The sequence below is a fragment of the Leucopleurus acutus genome, assembly GCF_964270905.1.
Source record: "Leucopleurus acutus genome assembly, chromosome: 21".
In the NCBI taxonomy this organism is placed as follows: domain Eukaryota; kingdom Metazoa; phylum Chordata; class Mammalia; order Artiodactyla; family Delphinidae; genus Leucopleurus; species Leucopleurus acutus.
In genome coordinates this window covers 12,845,122-12,867,207 of record NC_139163.1, presented here as the reverse complement: position 1 = coordinate 12,867,207, position 22,086 = coordinate 12,845,122, and the positions used below count along the sequence as shown (strand labels likewise).

At 42.9% G+C, this 22,086-nt stretch overlaps 1 long non-coding RNA gene across 6 annotated transcripts; it reads left to right on the top strand.

Annotated features, from left to right (window-relative positions):
• Positions 1 to 274: 274 nt before the first annotated feature.
• Positions 275 to 22,085, top strand: LOC309977546. Of its 6 annotated transcripts, none has more exons than XR_014327068.1 (4): positions 293 to 366; positions 10,478 to 10,585; positions 12,051 to 12,122; positions 13,969 to 14,732. It is a non-coding gene; the product is annotated as an uncharacterized lncRNA (long non-coding RNA). The 6 variants fall into 6 exon arrangements; XR_014327065.1 differs by lacking the exon at positions 293 to 366 and adding an exon at positions 21,541 to 22,085 and having other exon boundaries at positions 10,402 to 10,585; positions 13,969 to 14,123; XR_014327066.1 differs by lacking the exon at positions 293 to 366 and adding an exon at positions 21,541 to 22,085 and having other exon boundaries at positions 10,402 to 10,585; positions 13,969 to 14,278.
• The last annotated feature ends 1 nt before the right edge of the window (position 22,086 follows it).

Below are 22,086 nucleotides of genomic sequence, written 5' to 3'. Positions count from 1 at the left end.
GCTTAAATGAGATCATTATAACCTCCCTGAACGGTTTATTCTCATTCTTCTTTGATTCCAATTGTCCATTACCGTGCCTTGCACATAGAAGAGATTTCAATAAAAGCACTACCATTTTATGACTAAACTTATTCCATACCGACTCTAGGTTTTACGCAAGAAATTATTGAGTTAATAATTACTGTGTTACCACTGGCGATACAAAGGTAAATAAGACAGTCCTTGCCCTGAGAGCTCAAAGTCCTGTGGGTTAAAAACACACAAAGAGATCATTCCCAGATATTGTGGGCAAGTGCAGTTAGAGCAGAAGTACAGGTGTATGGTCTGCCTGAAAGCTGTTTTAAAGGATAATTTGGAGTTCAGAAGGTAGGTGAGTAGAAAAAGGTGGGCTTAGCAACACAAGACACCGATGGGAGAGTGGAAAACCAGTGGTATTTGGTGTTTGTTGCTGAAGCATAAAATGCTAAGCAAGAGGTGGCAAGAAATGAGGTTGGAGAGGTAAGCACCGTGTGTGCCATGTGGAAAAACTTGAACTCCATCTTGTCAGCCATTGTTTCCAAAACAGCTTTTTCCCCACTCTCTTTAAATTTTTGCCATATCCGTGTTGTCTCTATAATATTATTTAATACTAAAATCAGTTCATTTTTACTTAACCTTGGCCTAAGCAGTAATATCCCCGAAATCACAGTTTTGTTATACCAGTTTTATTTTTCTAATACACTTTACAATAAATGCATTACAATTAAAAACTTAGAAAATATTTATCCTTGGATCACTTAAAATCATCTCAGATACCCCTGAGGGAATGTGTACCATGCTTGTTCAGGTAAGCAGTGGGGAGTCCTTGAAGGGTTTTCAGCAGAGGAATGATTCAGTTAGATTTACTTTCTTTATGAAAAATGGAAATTTAAAAATTTTACATAGGAAAAGAATGAGCAAATAGGCATATCTCATTACAGAATGTTCTCTTTAAGATTTAGGGTTTATATTCCCATCTCTAGTCTATGGATCCCAGAGAAAAACTAGTTTGCCAGTTTAAGCCACAGTACTTCTTTTAAGAAGGTCCAAATGAACAAACACTTGTTTATTTTCCTAAGCAAATACAAAGCACTGTATTTGCTTAGAAAGTTTGCTCATCTGTATGATTTTGTGAGCCTATTGTTTTTATTCTAAGAGTTTTGTCTTTTTCTCTTTTATTCAATTTTGTTTTATAATCATGCTTCCAAAGTAAAATCTACAAAACAAAGTTTTTTCAGAGAAATCTAGTTTCTACCCTTCACCTCTAACTGGTTCCCTCAATCTAGGGAATTATTTTTTCAAATTTATTTGTGGTTTATCCTTCTATTTAAAAACATATATAAATATAGCTCCACCTTGCTTTATTCACACTGTGTTCTGGAAACCACTCCACAGCAATACAGAGAGATGTTTTTCATTTAGAGTGTGGTTTTTTGTTTGTTGGTTTGTTTTTAATAAGTTCATCCTTGATACTTTTTATTTATTTATTTATTTATTTATTTATTTATTTATTTATTTATTTTTGGCTGTGTTGGGTCTTCGTTTCTGTGCGAGGGCTTTCTCTAGTTGTGGCAAGCGGGGGCCACTCTTCACTGCGGTGAGCGGGCCTCTCACTATCGCAGCCTCTCTTGTTGCGGAGCACAGGCTCCAGAAGCGCAGGCTCAGTAGTTGTGGCTCACAGGCCCAGTTGCTCCGCGGCATGTGGGATCTTCCCAGACCAGGGCTCAAACCTGCGTCCCCTGCATTGGCAGGCAGATTCTCAACCACTGCGCCACCAGGGAAGCCCCTGTTGCATTTTTTTAATCGCCTTGGCACCTGGAGCCATGGAGGAAAGACCTGAACCTTCTCTGAAAAAAAAAGTTTTTTTGTTTTTTTTTTTTTAACTTTTGTGACTTTGGCAACAGGGCCTGAAAGTGTCACAGGGAGAATAACTTTGAGCATTACTACTTTAAGGCAGAAAATCATTTTAGCTCTATTGTTACCAGCTCAATCCTGTTTGGGTACCCAAAGTATTATGTTCGTAATCATGCAGGAGCCTGTGAATTCAATTAAAATCTGGTGTGACTTCCTGAAAATCACCATTTAGGATGACTGAATTCCTTTAACTTGATTGGGCAAGAGGGCACATGTCCTAAAACGTGCTGGAGTCTCTTCCTAGCACCTATTTCTTACCACCCAGAGTCCAAGAAAATAGTCCTCACCTTATGGTCATTAGTATTTACTGCAGACCCTCGACTTCCCCTGTGTGTTTTCTCAGCATCCTGTGCAAGGAGCAGGTTGGGTTTGAATGTCACGGTTATTGAGCAAATTTGAAAATAGGTGGGTTTGTAGGAGTCAGAGTGAGAAGGGTAGCTGGTCTCGTAAGAGGAGTGAGAAGTTAACGGACTGTGGGAGGGATGAGTCATAGCTGCTCTGAGCTTCAGAAACAGCTCAGCGCGGCCAGCTGTGGGCACTCAGCCTTTTAGCAAGTGACTCTCTCCGTCCTCCCCCAAATGGGCTGGGACACAAATGAGTCGGGAGGTCCTGAAGAGGAAACTCCACATTTGAAAACTGTACCTTAGCCTCTCGGTTCCGCGCAGGGATGGTCTTTGAAAACTGGTCATAAGTCCGAGCTCACAGGAGTGACCTGAAGGAGGTGCTGCCAGGATGACAGAGGCTGGAATACACAGAATCTCTCTTTCTTTTTTTTTTTTTTTTTCTGCATGGGGTTAAATGGAAGGATCTGCTGCTATTGCATATCCAAACCTAGGCCATCCCTAATGCTTCATCGTCTTTCTCAGTTCTGACCAAAAAAAATTTCGCGTGTACATTTACGCACCGCACCCTAAAAATTGTTGGGAGGAAAAAGTTTGTAATAAAAAGAGGCACAGCAGTGTGGTTAGGTTTCATTTGCACTGCCCTCAAACTAGTGATCTCATTGGAAAGAAGCTCAGAGACATCAGAGGTGTAGAGGGAAGGAAAGGCAAGTTGCTCCAGGTTGGATCAACAATTCAGCATAACCATTCATCAGGAGTTGTCCCGGGAGACTCCTGGATCCCGCAGCTTTGCTGCCGGAAGCTGTGGCCCGTGACTTTGGTGAGGCTGTGAGGTTAGGTACAATGCAGGGGCGTAAATGAAGGAATGTTCCCTTTCTCCTCTCCATTGCCCTCCCTCTTTCCTGTATCCTCTTAGTGTATCTTACAAGGATCCCAAATTGTCATTCCCTTCGTGGTTAAAGGACTCTATTGTAAAGGGCCCTTCAGTTCTTGGGCAAACACAGTTAAGATGAAGACCCTCTACTGAGGCCCCTGAGTCACAGCTCTGAGTTAAAAGACATTTGCTCTTGGGATCCTGGTGTCCAACTCTGCAGGCTTCAGTACTACTGTGTCCCTATAAGGGAACACAGATGAATACTATCCAGCATTCACATGAGAAACCCCAGCATGGTTGGCTTTCTCAGACCCACAGCTTGTTTCCTGTGGACATTACAATATGACAAATCCCAGTGTCTCTTCTGAGTAAGGTCCTCAGGTTTGGGACAAGGACAGAGAAGGGGTCAGCTTCAGCAACTCTGTGCACCAAACCCTATTGTGTAACCTTGTATTCTAGGCCCTAAATGTTCCCTCAGTCAAGGACATCTTGTTTCTGTGGAGAAAAATTAAATGAATACATATGACAATCCAGTGGCAAAAACAAAACCTTGACATTTTGTTTCTATTCTATTTTTATGACGGAAAGAAAAGCAAGACAGAGGGGTTGAATAGATAACAGAAGGAAATGATAATCACAGCCATTATTTCTTTTCCTAATTCTAGAATCTATAATCATTACCCAAAATTCCTCCAGAACACAACTAAATACCATTAGGTTTGCACTTATTGTTACAGATACTTGGTGCAAGTATTTGGAATATGACCACCTCTAGTGTGGTCAATCCTGAACAATCTAAAAAGAAAAAAAAGTAATAGCCGAGCAGTAAACCAGCGTTTAATGTCTGCTCCTGAAATGCCCAGATAGAAAAGGACATGGGATATAAGTGAAATCTGCCAGGATCTCTCTGATCCCGTTAAGTGCCAAGCCAGGTTCGGGTCCACTGATCTGGCTTGCCAGGCAGATATGCACCTTCTCCCTTCACCCATCTGTGGGTGCCCCTCCTGGAGCGGTGCTACAACCTCACAAGCGTGTATTTTTAGAATTTTAAGGAAAAAACTCGAACTCAGTCTGTTGGAGTTTTGCAATGTTAAAATATTATTAAAATTATGGTGTTCACTACTTAATTCATTCAACTAACATGTATTGTCTGTACACTATATACGCTGCTTGTTAGTTAGGCACTCACTTCTTGACCGTTAGATAACAGCACTGAAAAATCCACAGACTTTTCTCTCTCATTTTGCCTGGAGGGAATGAGGGCTTTGCACCCCTGCTGCATGCAGGTGTTTCCTTATTCAGAAAGAGGGCCGAAGGCTGCTCCAAACAGACAACTCTGTCATCTCAAGAACAGTTCTTTTTAGAGCAACTCTGCTGACTTGCTGTCCCTTTCTTCTCACATTCAAAACTGACTCTGTAGGTCTGGAGCTTAATTGGAGAAATATTTTAAATTCCACTGATAGGTGGCCCTTCGCTGATTCTTGGAAGTGGAAAATATTTTGCTTTGGTCTGAAGCAGCTCCAGAGACAATGCACAACATTCAGCCTCTTGCACGGAGTGGTCAAACAGCTGCAGGTTATTACAGGAGCTGGAGAACATTCAGTATTTAAAATGAAATCTCTACACCTGACAGCAGCTGCAAAATCATCTATGCAGAAGGGAGAAATGGTTCCCATGAACAAGGGCCTTTGAAATGTTACACACCAGGACAAAGCCCTCCTGCTGAAGGGCAGGGTAAATTTGCCTGCATCCCACAATCATGCCATGTGCAATCTCTAATTAAATTTACTTATTTGGGTCTCCAAACTTTTTGTGTGTGCAGGCACAAGGGTTGGCTTGCCATCCACCTACTCTTGCTTTTGAAAAAGGCAGTCATGTGATGAACCATAAGTATTAATGAAGATACTCATTAAATAAAGTAATATATATTTAGAATAGTCATCGCTTCTGAACTTTCCTACATTAGCATCAAAATGCTTAGAAGGATAAAAAGGCATGAGAATTCCGGATAGGGCTTTAATTCTAAAGCATAGAAAAACCAAATTAACTCTATCCCCAAGGCACTCGAGAGCATATTCCTCTTGCCCAGCAAAAACATAATCTTGGTCCCTAAGAATCACACCTGACATTTCTCTTGATTTAATTGATGCAAAAAAGGAGCAAAGCCACATTTAAATGAATGAACATGAATGCCTAATTCTTCTTTTTTTTTTTTTTGCGGTACGCGGGCCTCTCACTGTTGTGGCCTCTCCCGTTGCGGGGCACAGGCTCCAGATGCGCAGGCTCAGCGGCCATGGTTCACGGGCCCAGCCGCTCCGCGGCATGTGGGATCCTCCCGGACCGGGGCACGAACCCGCGTCCCCTGCATCGGCAGGCGGACTCTCAACCACTGCGCTACCAGGGAAGCCCCCTGCCTAATTATTTTTATTGCAAATTATCTGCATGTTTTCCTTACCTTTGTGTGGCTTGCTGAGCCTTTCACAGTGTTCTTACCTGCATTATCTTATTTGAATTTCTCAGCAACCTTGTGAAGAAAACAGGTGACAGAAGTGACTGTCATCATTTTGCAGGTGAGGAAACTGAGGCTCCAAGGTCTCAGGGCTGAGAATTGGCAGTGGCACTCTGCACCAAAAGTAAGGATTTAATCTTTGCTGCCTTCCAGAAGGAACCGAGGCTGTTTGTCAGTACAGCCGATACGTGTGTGTGTGCCTTGGTATAAGTATGGAGACGAAAGGTAGCTGGAAGATTAAAAAAGAAAAACAAAAAAAGATATGGAAAATGGGCTAAAAGGGGGTGAGAATAACTAGAGAAGTTATGGAAAAGTGTGGTTCAATGCAGCAGAATCAGCCCCATGTGCCATAGGGTGAAAATATGAAATGAACAGCTATAATATGTGCTACGAGAATTCTTTGGTTGACACCCTAGCTAGTTGCTAGGCATTGCTTGTAGCAGATATTGTAGTTAGTACATGGAGTAACAATAAGACACAACTTTGAGATAAAGTTAACCTCAATGAGGAAGTATCAAAAGATAATGAACGTAGTCAGTAAATTATTGCCTAAGGAGATAGAGATGCCCTAAGCTAATCCATGCTTTATATCAGGACATCTGTACGAACTTATCTGAGGCTGAACATAATAGGTGTTATTAACCTGGAGGAATACGAATCAATTGTGTTTGCTTTATCTAGGAAAGAATGACTGTCAATAGGAGGCGGATGGCTGAACATCACCCTCTCAAGCCGGAATTCGGCAGTAAGGGTGGGGGGAAGGTGAGGGGGTGGGAGAAGGAAGTAACTGGCAGTCACTGAAATCCACTATTTTGGCACGGGATGCTTCATTAGGTGTTCCGGGGCCTGGGCATCCCTGTGCTCTGATTTCATGCTCGTCAAGCAGCCTCTAAGGGACCTGGAAAATGAGAAGGGGCTGCTGAGATTGGAGTAAACAGTCTGGAAAGACCTATTCCCCCTTAGCGTACAGTAGTAAACTAGCGTACAGTAGTAAACTAGCATTCTGCTTTAGATTTCAGGTCTTTGGGTATAGCTGGTGTGAGTCTGTCCTCCCTTGATGCAACCAGTTCTGGGGTTTCTGCATCAGCAAAGCAGAACCCTGATCTTTAAGTGTGATGGGCATACCAAGGCTCTTTGCCCGTTTTGACCGTCCCATTCTGGTGGAAGCCAGCATTCTTGGATCACAGCTCTGCTGATCTCCCATAGTGACAGTGCACGTGGTGCTTTTTTCTTTTATTTAAATGACTAATTTACTTGAGGCATGTAGGGCAGTAGTCTGGTTCAAGAGCAGTTGCAGCCGCATACTGGGACTGGAGAAAATAGGGGTTCTTGCCTTGGTGCTACCACTAGGCACATCTTTGATATTTCTAAGTATTTAACCTAGGTCTAGGTTTCCTCATCTATACATTGAAGGGATTTCACTATATGATCTTGGTAATTTGCCAAGGTCACTAAGCTGATCAGTGACAACTGAACATTTACCCAGTTACCCTCCTCCAACTTTACTTCTCTCTTTGTAAATTTGGGAGCAGAGTGTGGGTTAGTGAGGGCAGGGAGAGTCCCAAGGGAATAGTGAGATAGTCTGAAGGGGATTTTACTTCTCCTTAACTGGTTGGAATCAGGGTAGATTATGCACAGAATTTTGTTACCTATATGAAGTCCTCATAAATCAAGAACGATTTCAACCGCAACACAGTCTCCCAACCTTCTTCATCCCACTGGACACATATAGAGAGTGATGATGATAGAAAATTGTATTTGTGTAAATGTGTGGAGCTGCACGTGGCCACCCCAAGGGATGAGGAACTCAATGTTTTGGCCCCGCCTGTAACCCATGTGCCCAAATACACTGTCTGGAATGCTGTGTCACGGGCCCTCTCAAACCAGGGTGCTACCAGGAGTAAAACTAGATTAAGTCGTCTTCTCTTCTTGGCATCTGTCTCTTATTGGTAGGATAATTCCTCCTCACCCAAAACTGGAGTTGCAGGTCACAACCTCCCTTTGTGCTCCACATACAGTGATGGTTTATTGTACAAAGGCTGCATGTAGGAGAGAATATGCTTCTTTGGTTTGATGTCTCTCTGTAAAGGGAGGACTGTTGGCTTCTACACTGTTGCTTATTTTGTTCTTGCTTATTTCTACATTTATCATGACTATTGTCTTCTTTCAGCATGCTTTATTTAATGGTATAGTACGCTTTGTTCCTTAATGATTAACATCCTAACAGCTGGTCAGGAAGCGAAATTCCAGCATTCAGTACATCCTCTCAGTCTTTCTGTATGTACCATAAGAAGCAGAGTCATCCTTATAACGTCTTTTCTAATAATATACTCAAATTTCAGGTCCCATCTCCAAATGTCATAATTTTGCATTGTTAATAGATAGCAACTCACTTGAATGCTACCGTTCTAACAGCAGAGATGTAAGATCAGTATGCATCAGTCTAGTTAGTACAATTTTTTCTTGCTGTTTATTATATTTTTTGGCCACAAGGCATGTGGGATTTTAGTTACCCAACTAGGGATTGAACCCGTGCCCCCTGCACTGGAAGCGTGGAGTCTTAACCACTGGACCGCCAGGGAAGTCCCTTGTTTACTTTTTAAATGAAGTATAGATTACATACAGTGAGTGCTAGTACATGTTCTTTATCTCTTCCCTCGGTACTTCTCTGACCCTGTATCTATTTTTTTTTGCCCATTTTCTTTTAATTTCCTCTTTTCTTCCTTTTCTCTCTTCCGTCATTATTTATTCTGTATTTCTCTAAAACATTTTAGATTTCCATAATGTGATACTTTGATTATAATAATTACACTCATTACTCTTCCCCACATTCACAAGGGGTTGCTGAGCTTCTGATCTATCGAGGCTTATCGTTCCCACCTCGTGACAGGTGAGGAACTTCCTACTTTGCTGGTTCCACATCTGATGGCTGAGGTTACTGGGGGTGGATCTTGGAGATATTCCTAGTGTCGGCGTCTGGGGTATGGGGATCCCTAGTCAGTGAGGGATTGACTAGTCAGTGGTTTTCCTAAAGACCAAGATGAGAAGGGCAAACCACACTATGAGAACAACAGGGTGGGGAAACTTTAGCGACTGAGATGTAGGTGGGAGGTAGGATGGTAGATCTGGAGAAAGTCTGAGAGCTCATGAGCAAGACACCAAAACAGCTGTTTTTATGATCCCTGTTCTAGTTCCCTGTTGCTGTGTAACAAACCGCCCCAACTTCAGTGGCATCAAACAACAAAAATCAGTCAGTGCTATTAGCTCTCAAAATTGTGGGGTTGACTGGGTTTTGGCAGGCGGTTCTCAGTTGGGGTCTCTCATGTGGGTGCAGTCAGGTGGGGGCTGGTGCTGGAATCTGGGGTTAACGCGGGCTGTCAGCTAGGACTTCAGCTGCAGCCGTCAGTCAGAACTACATGTGACTTCTTCGTGTATCTGGGCTTCTGGACTGCTTTTAGAGCTGGGCTCTAAAAGCAAGTATTCAAAGAGAAATCCAGGAGGAAACTGCACTGCCTTTTATGATCTACTCTTAGAAGTCACAAAGTATCACTTCTGCTATACTCTGTTGGTTGAGATAGTCACAAAGGTCCACCCAGGTTCAAGGGGAAGAGACGCAGAGTCCACCTCTCGACGGGAGATGACAAAATCACATTGTCAAAGGAGCACGTGGGAAGGGAGATACTGTGGCGGCCGTCTTCGGGTGATCCAGTCTGCCACAGGCTGCCCTCTGCCACAGTGACTCACACCCCTTCCCCTCCCCAAGACCCTCAAGGACTGTGACTCTCTCTGTCCTTTCCCTTGATCAGAAAGAGAGAGTTTCTCTTGCACTTTTTCCTGTGTGTGCAACTTAAGCAGTTCTGAGTTCCAGGTTGTCCTGCATCTATGCCAAGAAATGTGGAAGGAAAAAAACCCAGGACACTCACCATCTTACTGGACCTTCTTGGAGTTTTGATTTCCCTCCCCAATCTACCTGCTATTATTTCCTTTCAGTCTTCATTAGTTGCTTTATGTGTTCTGTCTAGGGTTTATAGATGGAATCAGTGGAAGAGAGACCGTGGAGTCTGCTTACTCCATCTTGACTGGAACCAGATCCAGAAGCCATTTCTTAATTTTAGATTTGCATGTCATCTGAGAATGAGAAACAATTTTATCTTCAAACTCAGCAAGACCTGTCACCTTTATATTGAAGTGTTTGTTCTTTAGCTTATCTTTATACCCTCTCATTTTAATGTAGGAGTTGGAAGAGGCCAGGTGGCACTGTCAACACTGTGCCTGGACAATTTTGTGGCTAGATCACATGGTTCATCGGTACAGTTTCTATTTTCCAAGTTACCATGGAGGTCAATGTTGCTAAACTTCCCACCGCTGTATAAAAATGTCTCCTTCCTTCCAGATTCCAAGAATATTTTCCTCATGTTTATTTGAGCCTCCACCGACAGACGTTCAAGGCCAGTCCCAAAGCCAGTGCACGTGTTTTAGGTTTTTATTACAGCGTCACTCACTCTGGTTCCAAATTCTGCATCAGTTAAAGTTTGATCAGAGTTGCAAAACCACTTTAAGCAAAGTAAGGAATATATTGTGGGGATTAGAACACACATGATTATGGGAGCTGGTTATGCAGTCTGTGCAATCTGTCCATGCTGAGTCAAGACCTGGGCCTGAGTCAGCGGGATGGACAAGCTTCATGGGGTAGGCGGTGGGGGGGGGGAGGTGGGGGAAGGATGCTAAGTGGAGAAGTGAAGATGGCAGGGACAAACTGGAACCTGTGTGGATGGATGAATGGGAACCCGTGTGTCCCACCTCGGTCTCTCACGCCTCCAGTCCTCCAAGTTCGGTGATGAAGGCGACCTGCAGAAGAGCTGGTGCGCTGCACTGTGGAGTTACACGCAAACCTAACCAGGATTTGGAGCTGCTGCCCTCCATCGCCAGGTGAGCCAGCGGAGGCACCGCTGTGCTGGGAGCTGCCGCGGCACCTGACCCCACGTGGACCTTCTGACTTCCTGCAAACCCTGCTCCCGTCTCACTTCTGCCTTCCAAATGTTGCTCAGGTTTTCTGGGATCCATAGTTCCAGCTTAGCTACAGTGACATCATACAAAACCACCACAGTCTCCAAGCTGCTGGCCAGGGGTTAGGGGTATAGCCCGAGAATGCACAGGAAGCATTTGTCTCTCTGTAATGGCGGAGATTGGCCACTTGAGGATGTGTGTGAATCACGTGCAAACAACACACGTAAAGGTAGGAAAGTTAGTATTTATAAAACAGGGATACTACGAAACTAGCAAATAAAAATGAATAAACGTCCAGAATAAATTTTAATAAAGCTATTAAAGTGATGGTTAATGCTGTTCCAGCATATAGCAAACTGATCATTAAGATGCTGATGGGTCTTCTGCATTAGTCTGCTGGGGCAGCCACAGCAAAGTGCCACAGACTGGGTGGCTGAAACAACAGAAGTGTATATTCTCACAGTTCCGAGTCTGAGATCCAGGTGTTAGCAGGTTGCTTTCTTCCGAGGCCTCTCTCCTTGGCGTGCAGACGGCGCCTTCTTGCTTTGTGTTCAGATGGCCATCTCTCTGTGGGTGCACCTGTTGGTGTCTCTGTGTCCTAGTCTCTTCTTATAAGGACACCAGTCATTGGATTAGGGCCCACTCTGATGACTCTACTTTAATTCCTTCTTTGAAGGTCCCATCTCCAAATACAGTCACATTCTGAGGTACTGAGGTTTAGGACTTCAACATATGAATTTGGAGTGGGGGACACAATTCAGCCCATAACATTTTCTGTAGTACAGTAACGTTTGAGCAATACTACATGCTCTGTTTTCTTCTTGGAAATCCACAAAGTCTATTTGTATAGGAAAGATTATACAAAGTTATTTGTATAGGAAAGATTATACAAAGTCTTGAAAAATATCTAGTATTCATCTAGATATTTTTTCTAGATTCATCACACCCCACCATTTTATACATTTGTCGATAGTCCTAAACCATCTTTTGTCTCTTATACATTGGCCAGTAATGTTGAACAATTGCACGGTGAGCCTACCTGCCAGCTGGTGGTGGCAGTCAGATAGGGAAATGCACGTGAGGCGGAGGAAAGCAAGTACAAACTAGAACGCAGGTCCAACTCTCATCAGAACCTGTGCTGCTCTTTCGGCCCCTCCAAGCCTCAAACTTTGAAGATGCTTGGTGAGTTTCTGTAGATCTACGCTGAGAGATCGCTTTGTAAGGGGGCAAAAGGGTTGGCCTTTGCCACATGGAATTGCCTCTTCCGACTGTACCAAGGGGATCTTCCAGACTGCTAGGGACCTGGAGTCTCCTTGCTCACCTATAGCTGCTGGCCTTTCACCTGGCCCAGCCTCTGCTCACTTCTTTGTTTTCTTGTTCTTTGCAGGTGAGGAAAGGAACAGAGCTGTGGACACCACTGGGGTGTGACAGGCAGCTGGGCAAGGATCCATCCAGGAAGGTGAGGCCAGGTCTCAATGGGTGGGGATGGGTGACAAAGGTTACTGGCTTGCACGGGCAGCTAGCTGTGCAGTGGCGGTGGAAGAAAGAGCCTCTGGCCACAGCCCAGCTCCAGAGGGCCCAGTCAGCCATCTAGCTGTATATACCACTTGCTCGGGCCTCTCCTGGTCCGTGGCCTACTTTCTGCTTCCTAATCTTACCTTTCCAGCCTAATGCTCATTTCAGCTAGAGTTCTTTCCCTGGGCCCTGTGTCCCATTCTGAGCAATTCCTGTGGCTCTGGCCTTGCAGGAATTATCTGAGTCAGACCCCAGACTCACCCCACACCTCAGCCAGGGGAGGACCCTCCCCGCTACCTTGGCACCTGCGGAAGCAGATGGTTCTTTCTGTTCTCGTCGTGCTCTCATTGTGAATCATCTCCAGGCATTGCAGGTAGAATTTGTCAGCTTCTAATGTCAGCTAAGCTTTCAAACTGGCATCTTCGCAGCCTAGTGAAGATGGTATGATTTTAATGAAGTGTGCATCTCAACAGCGACTGACCCGGCAGGTGAGCACAGTAATAACAGCTTTTGTTTGAGCAAGGCACGGTGCAAGTTGCTTTACATGCTGCATCTCTACTCCTCACGAGAGCACGTTGTCCCAATTTTACGGAGAAAATGGGCTCCCAGAGAGCAGCTTCTCATGGCTAGAGCACGTCAGAGCATCAGCTTGGGCCCCTGGCTCCCGACTCCAGGGCCCGGGCCCTCACACGAGCCTTCACAGACATACTGGTTTATGTTAAAACAGCCCTTAGCACAGCATTGTCCTCACTGTCTGTGGAATTACTGCATTTCCCTCTAAATCCCAATTCCGAGTGAGTGCCTCTCCTCCCCCGGCCATAGCCTCTGTCAGAATGCTCCCCTCGGAATTCAGTACACTCAGTTCCATGAAAACCATTCGTACCCCGAGCCTGGTTCGCTGAGCTGCTTTGGGAAATATACTGTTTCCAAATTAAAACTGCCACATAAATGTGAGGGGAGGTATTGGTGCATTTCTCTCCCTGGCTGGCCGCAATCTGTTACGTCTGCACCTTTTCTTTTTCAGAATCTCCCTTTCTCATCGCTGCGTCCAGCAACGCCCGCCCTCCATCTCACAGAATGTAGTTGCATTTTAAGCCAACACCCCTTAAAATCTTACACGTCTTTTCTTTTTAAGAACAAAATAATACACTTAAGAACATACCAATTTAACCAAATAGGCTTAATTGTGGGGCTGTCACAGCGGTGTGTATTTGGTAGAATATTGTGTTCTCGTTTCACCGTATTCAGAGAGGATGAGTGAGAGACTTTATGTTCCTTTAAGTCATAATTTACAAGGCAGTTTTACAAATGTTTTCTCACTGGCCCCTTAAGAATCTCTCAGAGGCTTAGACAAGTTGGTATTTCACAGAATAGGGAGAGTGACTGTCCGTGATCCTGCAGCTGATGTGGAGAGAGAGGGCCTTCTGGTCTAAGACCTGTGCACTTTGACTCCACCTCACACTAAATTCAGGTCCTTTTTTCTCTTTTTTTATGAACATATATCCCCATATCTCCTCCCTCTTGCGTCTCCCTTCCTCCCTATCCCACCCCTCTAGGTGGTCACAAAGCACCAAGCTGATCTCCCTGTGCTATGCGGCTGTGATGAAAGAACACCTCACCCTCCTTCCCTTGTTCACACAGTACGCCAAGAGTTCTGGGCAGTGCCCACCGCTTCGCTGGCTATCGTCTGACAGGGCCGGGGAGGGTCTCTGAAGGCTCCTCTGTTCCCTGGAGCCTGGGAGGTGGAGCTCACCATCCCTTCCTGCAGCTCCGTAGGCTCTACTTTGCAGGTTAGGAGCATCCATTCACACCGACTGCAGGAGGGATCAGCAGCTCAGTGCGCTTCGGAGCCTGGCCTCCAGAAAGCTTCTCCTTTCCTCGCTGCTGCCAGAAAGGAAAGAAGGAACCTTCAATCCAACCTCTCTAGCCAGGGATCCTCTTGTAGGTAAGAGATGCGGTCTGATAGTGTATGACCTTCTGCTGGTTTTGCCCATGTTAAGTGAGACCTCATGGAACAAAGCAGCCATGCAAAGAGCTGGAGAAGAACATTTGAGGAAGAGAGAACAGGAACTAGAAAGCCCTGAGGAGAGAATGAACAGGGTGAGTTTTAGAAACGGGAAGGAGACCAGTGTGACGAAAGCGGGGTTCAGCAAACTTTTCTTGCCAAGGGCCAACTAGTAAATATTTTCAGCTTTTAGGCCAGTCGGTCTTGGTTGCAGCTACTCTGCTATCGTAGCGCAGAAGCTGCCCTGGACAATACACACACGGATGAGCATGGCTCTGTTCCAATAAAACCGTATTTGTGGACACTGTTAATTGAATTGCCTATCATTTTCACATGTCACAATAGAGTGTTCTTCTTTTGATTTTTTTCCCAACCATTTAAAAATGTAAAAACCATTCTCAGCTCAGGAGCTGTACAAAAACAGGTAGTCGGCTGGGTTTTGCCCGTGTGCTGTCATTTGCTGACCCCAGGGCTAAAGCATGGGGAGCGAGTGGGAGAAAGATTAGTCCCAGACGGAGTGAGAGAGAACGAGGTGGGCGCAGGCCAGACGCCATGTGGAAGCGAGAGAGGATTTTATTCTAATTGCCATGGGGAATGCCTGAGGGGCTCTAGGCAGGAGTGTGACGTGGTATATTTTAATAACACTCTGGTGCATCTGAGTCTAGAGTGGACCGCCAGGAGACAAAAGTAGAAGCAGAGATACCAGTAATTTTTAGGAGCCTTCCCCATCAGACCAGGAAGAGATGACAAAATCCTGGAATGGGAACTAGATCCCCGACCTCACAGGGAGTGGCCTGCCGGGGGGATAGGTGTTTAAGCAGAGCACCTGCTACATAGCATGTTCTCAGTAAATGTACGTTCCCTACACTTTCCTTCCTTCTTTGGTGATAAAAAGGCTGGAATATGGGTTTGGTCCAAATCTCTCACCACTCTCAGAAAAATGAGTCATTCTACTAAAAACAAGTCAGATAATATCATGAAAAGTGAGTGGACACACACTCAAGTTTTGTTAATGACTCTGTGATAGGTTGTGTGTGTGTGTGTGTGTGTGTGTGTGTGTGTATTCATATTTTTGTTGAGCCACATGGAATAGCTAAAATTTTCTACTGATTAAGGTTTATGGAGATCACTGGCCTTATTGGTGCTCTGAAAATACATTTAGTTTTAATCTATTTAGCTGTCCTCATTAAAAGTATTAATATGTAAATCAAACCATCATGCTGTATGCCTTAAATTTATATAATGATGTATGTCAATTATTTCTCAATAAAACTGGAAAAAAGAATTAGTATATTGAAAAGGTTTTTAAAAATTATCCTTAAGTACCGAGAGAAAAAAACAAACTTGATCCTTTTGCCAGAATTAACAAAAACCAACCTTTATACACCATTCCATGTTCTCCCAATCTCTTAATCTTACCTGACATTGAATCAGCATAAAAATGTAAGAAACACCAAAGTCACGAATTTGCCTGATATTGGCAAATTATCAACTTGAAAAAGGGGGATGAATCACCCTGGATCCCATATGGGACCACATAAGACCACGAGGTTGAGATGAGGTGTGATAAAAATCTAACCGACCCAGAATCTGGGCATGAAGTAGACAGTTGTAGGGTTAAAGATTTTAGACCTATTTGATTTTATGTACTTAGAAAGGTAGAGGTGGTTAATCAGTAGTTATTAATATTATATTTACAGCAAAGCATACATACGACCGTAGTTCTTGGCCCAGGACGGCTCTGGGGAGAATCCTTCCTCGCCTCTTCCAGTTTCCCGTGGTTCCGAGCATTCCTTGGCTTTTGCAGCTGCATCACTGTAGTCTCGTCTTTGTCCTCACGTGGATTTGTCCTCTGTGGGTGTTTCTTCTTCTCTTCTTTTATAAGGACACTTGTCTTTGGATTGAGGGCCCACCAGGATGGTCCAGAATGATCTCATTTCCAGATCCTTAACTGATGACAAGTCTGCTGTCATCTTTATTTATTTTTTATTTTTTTTGCGTTATGCGGGCCTCTCACTCTTGTGGCCTCTCCCGTTGCGGAGCACAGGCTCCGGACGCGCAGGCTCAGCGGCCATGGCTCACGGGCCCAGCCGCTCCGCGGCACGTGGGATCTTCCCGGACGGGGGCACGAACCCATGTCCCCTGCATCGGCAGGCGGACTCTCAACCACTGCGCCACCAGGGAAGCCCTGTCATCTTTATTTTTGTTCCTTTTTATATAATACCTTTTTCTTCTCTGGCTGCTCTTAAGATTTTTCTCTTTATCATGTATTTTCAGAAATTCGGTTATGATTTGCCTCACTGTGTTTTATTGTTTGTTTGATTGATTGTCTTGCTTAAGGTTTGTTGAGCTTCTTGCATCTATGGGATTCATCAGACTTGGAAAATATTTGGTCATTATTTCCTCAAAGATGTTTTTCTGGCCTCCCCCCACTCCTCTCTTCTCTTTCTGGGATTTCAGTTAAATATATGTGTGTCAGATTGCTTCGCATTGCCCCAAAGGATCACTCAGTCTTTATTTTCATTTTCTTTCAGTCTTTTTTTTTTTTTTATCTCTGTGCTTCATTGTGGATAGATTGTATTGCTATCACTTCATATTCCCTGGCCTTTTGTGCCTAATCTGCTGCTATTCCTATCCAGTGAATTTTTTTTGAAATAAACTTTTATTTGAGAAGAGTCTTAGATTTACAGAAAAACTGCAAAGATAGTACAGAGTTCCTGTATACTCCTCACCCAGTTTCCCTTATTGCTAACATTTTACATTACTGTGACACATTTGTTACAGCTAATGAACCAACGTTGGTATATTACTATTAACTAAAGTCCATACTTTATTCAGATTTCCTTAGTTTTTACCTAATGTCCTTTTTCACCTCTAGGATGCCACATTACATGTAGTTATCATGCCTCCTTAGGCTTCACTAGGTTGTGACAGTTTCTCATACTTTTTTGTTTTGGATGCCTTTGAGAGTTTTGAGGAGGTATTTTGCAGAATGACCCTCAGTTTGGGTTGATCTGATGTTTTCCTCATGGTTAGACTGAGTGTATTAGTTTTTTTTTTTTTTTTTTTTTGCTGTGGTAATAAATTACTACAAACTCAGTGGCTTAAACAATACAACACAAATATATTACTTACAATTCTGTAGGTCAGAAGTCCGACGTGAGTTTCACTGGGTCAAAATCAAAGTGTCAGAGGGCTGCATTCCTCTCCGGAAGTTCTGGGGGATTGTGTGTCCTTGTCTTAGCTTCTAGAGGCCACCTACAACCCCTTGGCTGGGGGTCCCTTCCTCCTTCTACAAACCGAGCAACTCTCTCTGACCTTCCGTCTCTGACCTGCTACCATCGTCACATCTCTCTCTGTCTCTGGCGACAGAACAGTAAAAGGTCTCCACTTTTAAGGACTCATGTGATTAGACTGAGTTCACCCAGATAATCCAGGGAATCTCTGGATCTCAAGGTCCTTATCCTTAATCTCATCTGCAAAGTCTCTTTTCCCATAAGGTAATTCATTCTGGGGTTTAGAATATGGACATTTTGGGAGCCAGTATTCTGCCTACCACATTGTAGTTATGGATTTTTGATACAAAGGCCACTGAGTCATTTTCATTACATCATATTAAGGGTTCATGCTACCAACATGATTTATCACTGATGATGTTAACTTTGATCACTTGGGTGAGGTAGTTTGTCAAGTTTCTCCACTATAAAGTTATCTTTGCCTCTATTTCCATACTGGTCTCTTTGGAAGGAATTCACTAGGCACATCCCACACTTAAGGGATTAGAATTATGCTCTGCCTCCTTGAGGGAGTAGGACCTACATAAAATTATTTGAAATTTTTCTATATGCATATTTGCATTTATTTATTTATTATCATTGATTTTTATTAGTATGGACTCATCAATATTTATTTTATACTTTGAGTTATAATCCAATACTTTTTCTTTTTTTTTGTTCAAACTCTCTCAGCGTAGGTCTTTCATTTGGCTCCTTTGTTCCTTTGACATGCCTCCATCATTTTGTTTTTTTGAGAACTTTCTTGCTTTCTGTATATTCTCTGCCCCAGCTCTAGAATCTCATTTCTCCAAGAAGCCCTGGTTTCTTTTATTGGAGAATGGATTTAGAAACCAAGATCTGGTTCTGGGTTCATCCAGTTAAACTTTCAGATGGTGTACTTTTTATCTTAGAATTTTCATTTATTTCTTTTTGATATCTTCCTTTTCTTTTTCTCATTAGGTTCATATTTTCCTTTAAATATGTGTTCACAATTATAAGATCTTTAAAAAAAGTCTTTGTCTTCTACTTCCATCATATCTGGCTTTTATTTGTATCTATTCCTATTGCTTTTTTTTTCTTGATTATGGGTCATGTTTTCTTACTTCTTGGCATGTTTAATAATTTTTTATTAGATTTTAGACATTGTGTATTTTATGTTGCTGAATGTCTGAATTCTTGTTTGCTTGATTTTTCATTTTTAATGAGTTTTTGGATTTGTTTAGGCAAATAGTTTTACTCGCATTTCAGCTTTATCCCTTCAAGACCTGATTTTAATTTTTCTAAGACATATGGAAAGTAGCCCCACTCCAGCATTTGTTCAGCCCTACCAGAGAGGCATAAATGGCTTGGCATCTCCATTCTGCCTGTGGGGAATTTGATCAAGTCCAAGGTCTGTGTAAGCTCTGGGAATATTTCGTTTACCATGCCCCAGTCATTCTTTGTCCAGCCTTTTGGAGTTCTGGTTTCCACATGCCTAGTCCAGAACACAGCAAACGCTAGAGGGGACCGTACAAATTTCTGGAGCTCTTTTTCTGTGTAACTACGTCTTTTTGGGAACTCTGCCTCACAACTTCCATCTATCTAAGCTTCTCTGATGTCTGATCTTTGTTTCCTCAGTTTCTTCCCTGCTTCTATTTGGGTCCCCCCATCCCTGCAGCTGCAGCATGGAAATCACCTCCAACAGAAAGCCCAGGGCTCACTTCATCTGATTCCCTTTTCTCAAGGATCATTGTCCTGTGCTGCCTGAAAAACTGTTTTCATATGTTTTGTTCAGTTTTCTAGTTGTTAACTGCAGGTTGTCAAGTCTAGTCCTTATTACTCTTTCATGGCCAAACTATCCCTTCCTTTCTTTTCTTTTTTTCCCTTCCTTTCTTAATTGTGATGATGTCTTGATATAGATCTTCACATCATATCTTCATTTACATATTGAGTTAGACATTGGGGTGCCTTTTAAATTTGGCAAATCATGTCCCTCAAAATTTCCTGAGGAATTTTCTTATGCCTCTACTGATTTCCTGTCCACGGTTATCTCAGTTCTCATCTTCTAAAATTTGTACTAGATACTGGATCTCTTGCAGTGAGTATCCATTTTTTATTATTTTTTCCTATTGTCCATTTCTTTATTATTTTATTATGCTTTATATTGAGATTTACTTGACTTTATCTTCCAGTTATTCTATAGAATTTAAAAATTTTTCCATCATATTTTTAATTTCTAGGAACCCTTTTGTATTCTCTAATTGTTCCTTTTAATATCATTTTTTTCTTCTTTTGTAGATGTAATATCTTCTCTCACATCTTTAATGACATTAACATTTTTTGACATTTTCTTTTCTGCACCATCTTTGTTTCCTCTGAGTTCTTTGTTCTGTTTTTTTTTTCATCATGGTTATATTAGAGTGCCTCTTGGCCCTTGAGTGTTCACTCTTAAAAGTAAGGCACCAAAAAGCTCACCTGACCAGAAGCTCAGCATACATGTGTTGGTCTTATACACTGGTGGTCTTCAATGAGGCAGATCGGGGGACCAGTTGTTGTTTTTACCGAGGCCCTGCAAATATCACTGTTTACAAGTATTTTCTCTGGGGTAGCACCCTCCAGTCTCCTCTCTTGGAATTTTATTCTGAGTGTTGGTGTTCTGGGTCTGAGCAGTAGAAAAGAAATGGAGATTTCACTCTTCCACACACAGACTCCCTCAATTCTCTTGCTTCAGATGGAATTCCACCTCTGCTCACCTCAGAGTCTGGAGGGAGAAGAGAGGTCAACAAACTGCTTGGGAACTGGGTGGGGGTGGAGAACTGGAGGGATCAATTTAATCCTGCTGCCCCCTGCCCAGTTTTTCCCATTCCTGTGCTTTTCTGGGTTCTGTATGGAAAAAGTAGCTCACTTCTCAACTCCCTTTGCAGCCACTAAGGTTCAACCTTCCTTCTCTCTGCTTAGTCTTTGATATTCATCTTTCCAAATTCTCTCTCCATGTACTGTGGGCACAGACATCTCCTAGTTTCCGAATGATGGATATGCATTTCTGTTACCTGTTTTCCTTGATGTTTCTTGGTGAATTTTGAGAGAAGGTGGTTGGGTGGGTATGTCTTTATTCTGTCATTCTGAAACCAGAATCTCCCACATTTTTGTAGCAGAAAACAGCACTCTTATAATTCCTTTATTTTTGTTTCATTAAAGCCTAAACTTGGAGATAAATTAAATTTTAATCTAATTTGAGCTTTATACTGGCTAACAGGAAGAAATGAAGTATATAGAAAAAGGGTTAGAGGTCATCAAACATCTAGATAAAACACTAGCTTAGTGCACAGGTGTTTTGCCTACGTGACCACAAGCTAAACATCTGAGCATTAGATTTTTTCTTCTTCAGTTTTCACCAGCTGTCTGGTATCATGGAATCATCATAGCCATGTAATTAAAGTAACTTGTGAGCAGAATGCTGATTTAACAAATAACTTGAGGCTACTCTTCTGTACATGCTGAACGTGGCCATGGACAGATCCACTACATTACATCAGCCCGTCCACTGATACACGCCCTAACCTAAGAACGTCCAAGGAATTCACATCTGCAGGCACTCATCTGGTGACTGTCACCTTTCACTTTCATTCCATGGAATCAGTTAAAGTATCCCAAGGAAATAGTTCTCAGCCTATAGTTTTAGAGGCTAAAGAGCTGCCTTAGCGATCTTCTTAAATGCACATATTTCTTCCACATGTTGGATGTAGGAGTCTTTCTGCCCCCATATCCACTTTTTAACTGAAAAAACTAGTTTCCTAACTATACCAATATATTTAATGTATAATTCAACAAAATCTCTTTGGCCTAAACACAGAACTGGCGTGGACTGTAGGACCAGATGAATTTGTTAGATGGGTGTTCTGTGTGGGATGAGAGGACATTTTAAAGTCTGAAAGCTTCTGTGAAGGATTTTTAAAGCTGGCTATTAAGTATACACACACACACACACCCCAATCTATTTTTAATTTCTCATTTATTTATTTATTGTGTGAGCATTTTTTTAAATTTTTTTTATTGGGGTATAGTTGTTTTAATTGCTTTTTGTTTTTAACCTATTCTGTAAGGTACAGCTCAAATCCCACTACCTGCAGGAAGCCTGAGCCGTTCTTTGGTATCCTTACTATGCTTCGTTGTTTACCACGTGGCATCATTTATTTTTGTGCTTGACTGATGAAGGTGTCATGCTGATGTAATGGACACCTATCACTCGGTGAATCATCCTCAGACTAGGTACAGAGAAAACTGGACTAAGGTCCCTACTTGTCCTGAGGCCACTGAACTGGTATCATGGACATACAAGTAATGTTGAACAGAAACGCACACAGCACCTTCTCAAAGCGTATTCAGTGGGCCAGACTCCAGCAGCTGCTTGCTTCCCTCCGGTGAATGCATCCAGCCTGCCTGGAGGGGAAGCCGTGTCGGTTCTGTAAGATGCTGTAGGAGAATCCATCAGGGTGAAGCAGAGAACCCTTAACAAGAGCAGGGCTCAGGCTGGCATGAGAGCAACAGCCTTCATTCCCCCAGCTTTACACTTCAGGAAACTCCTCCTTACCTTTCAGGTAGCAGATACACACAGAAAGGGCCACGACGGGCCTTTCCCATAGGGAAAG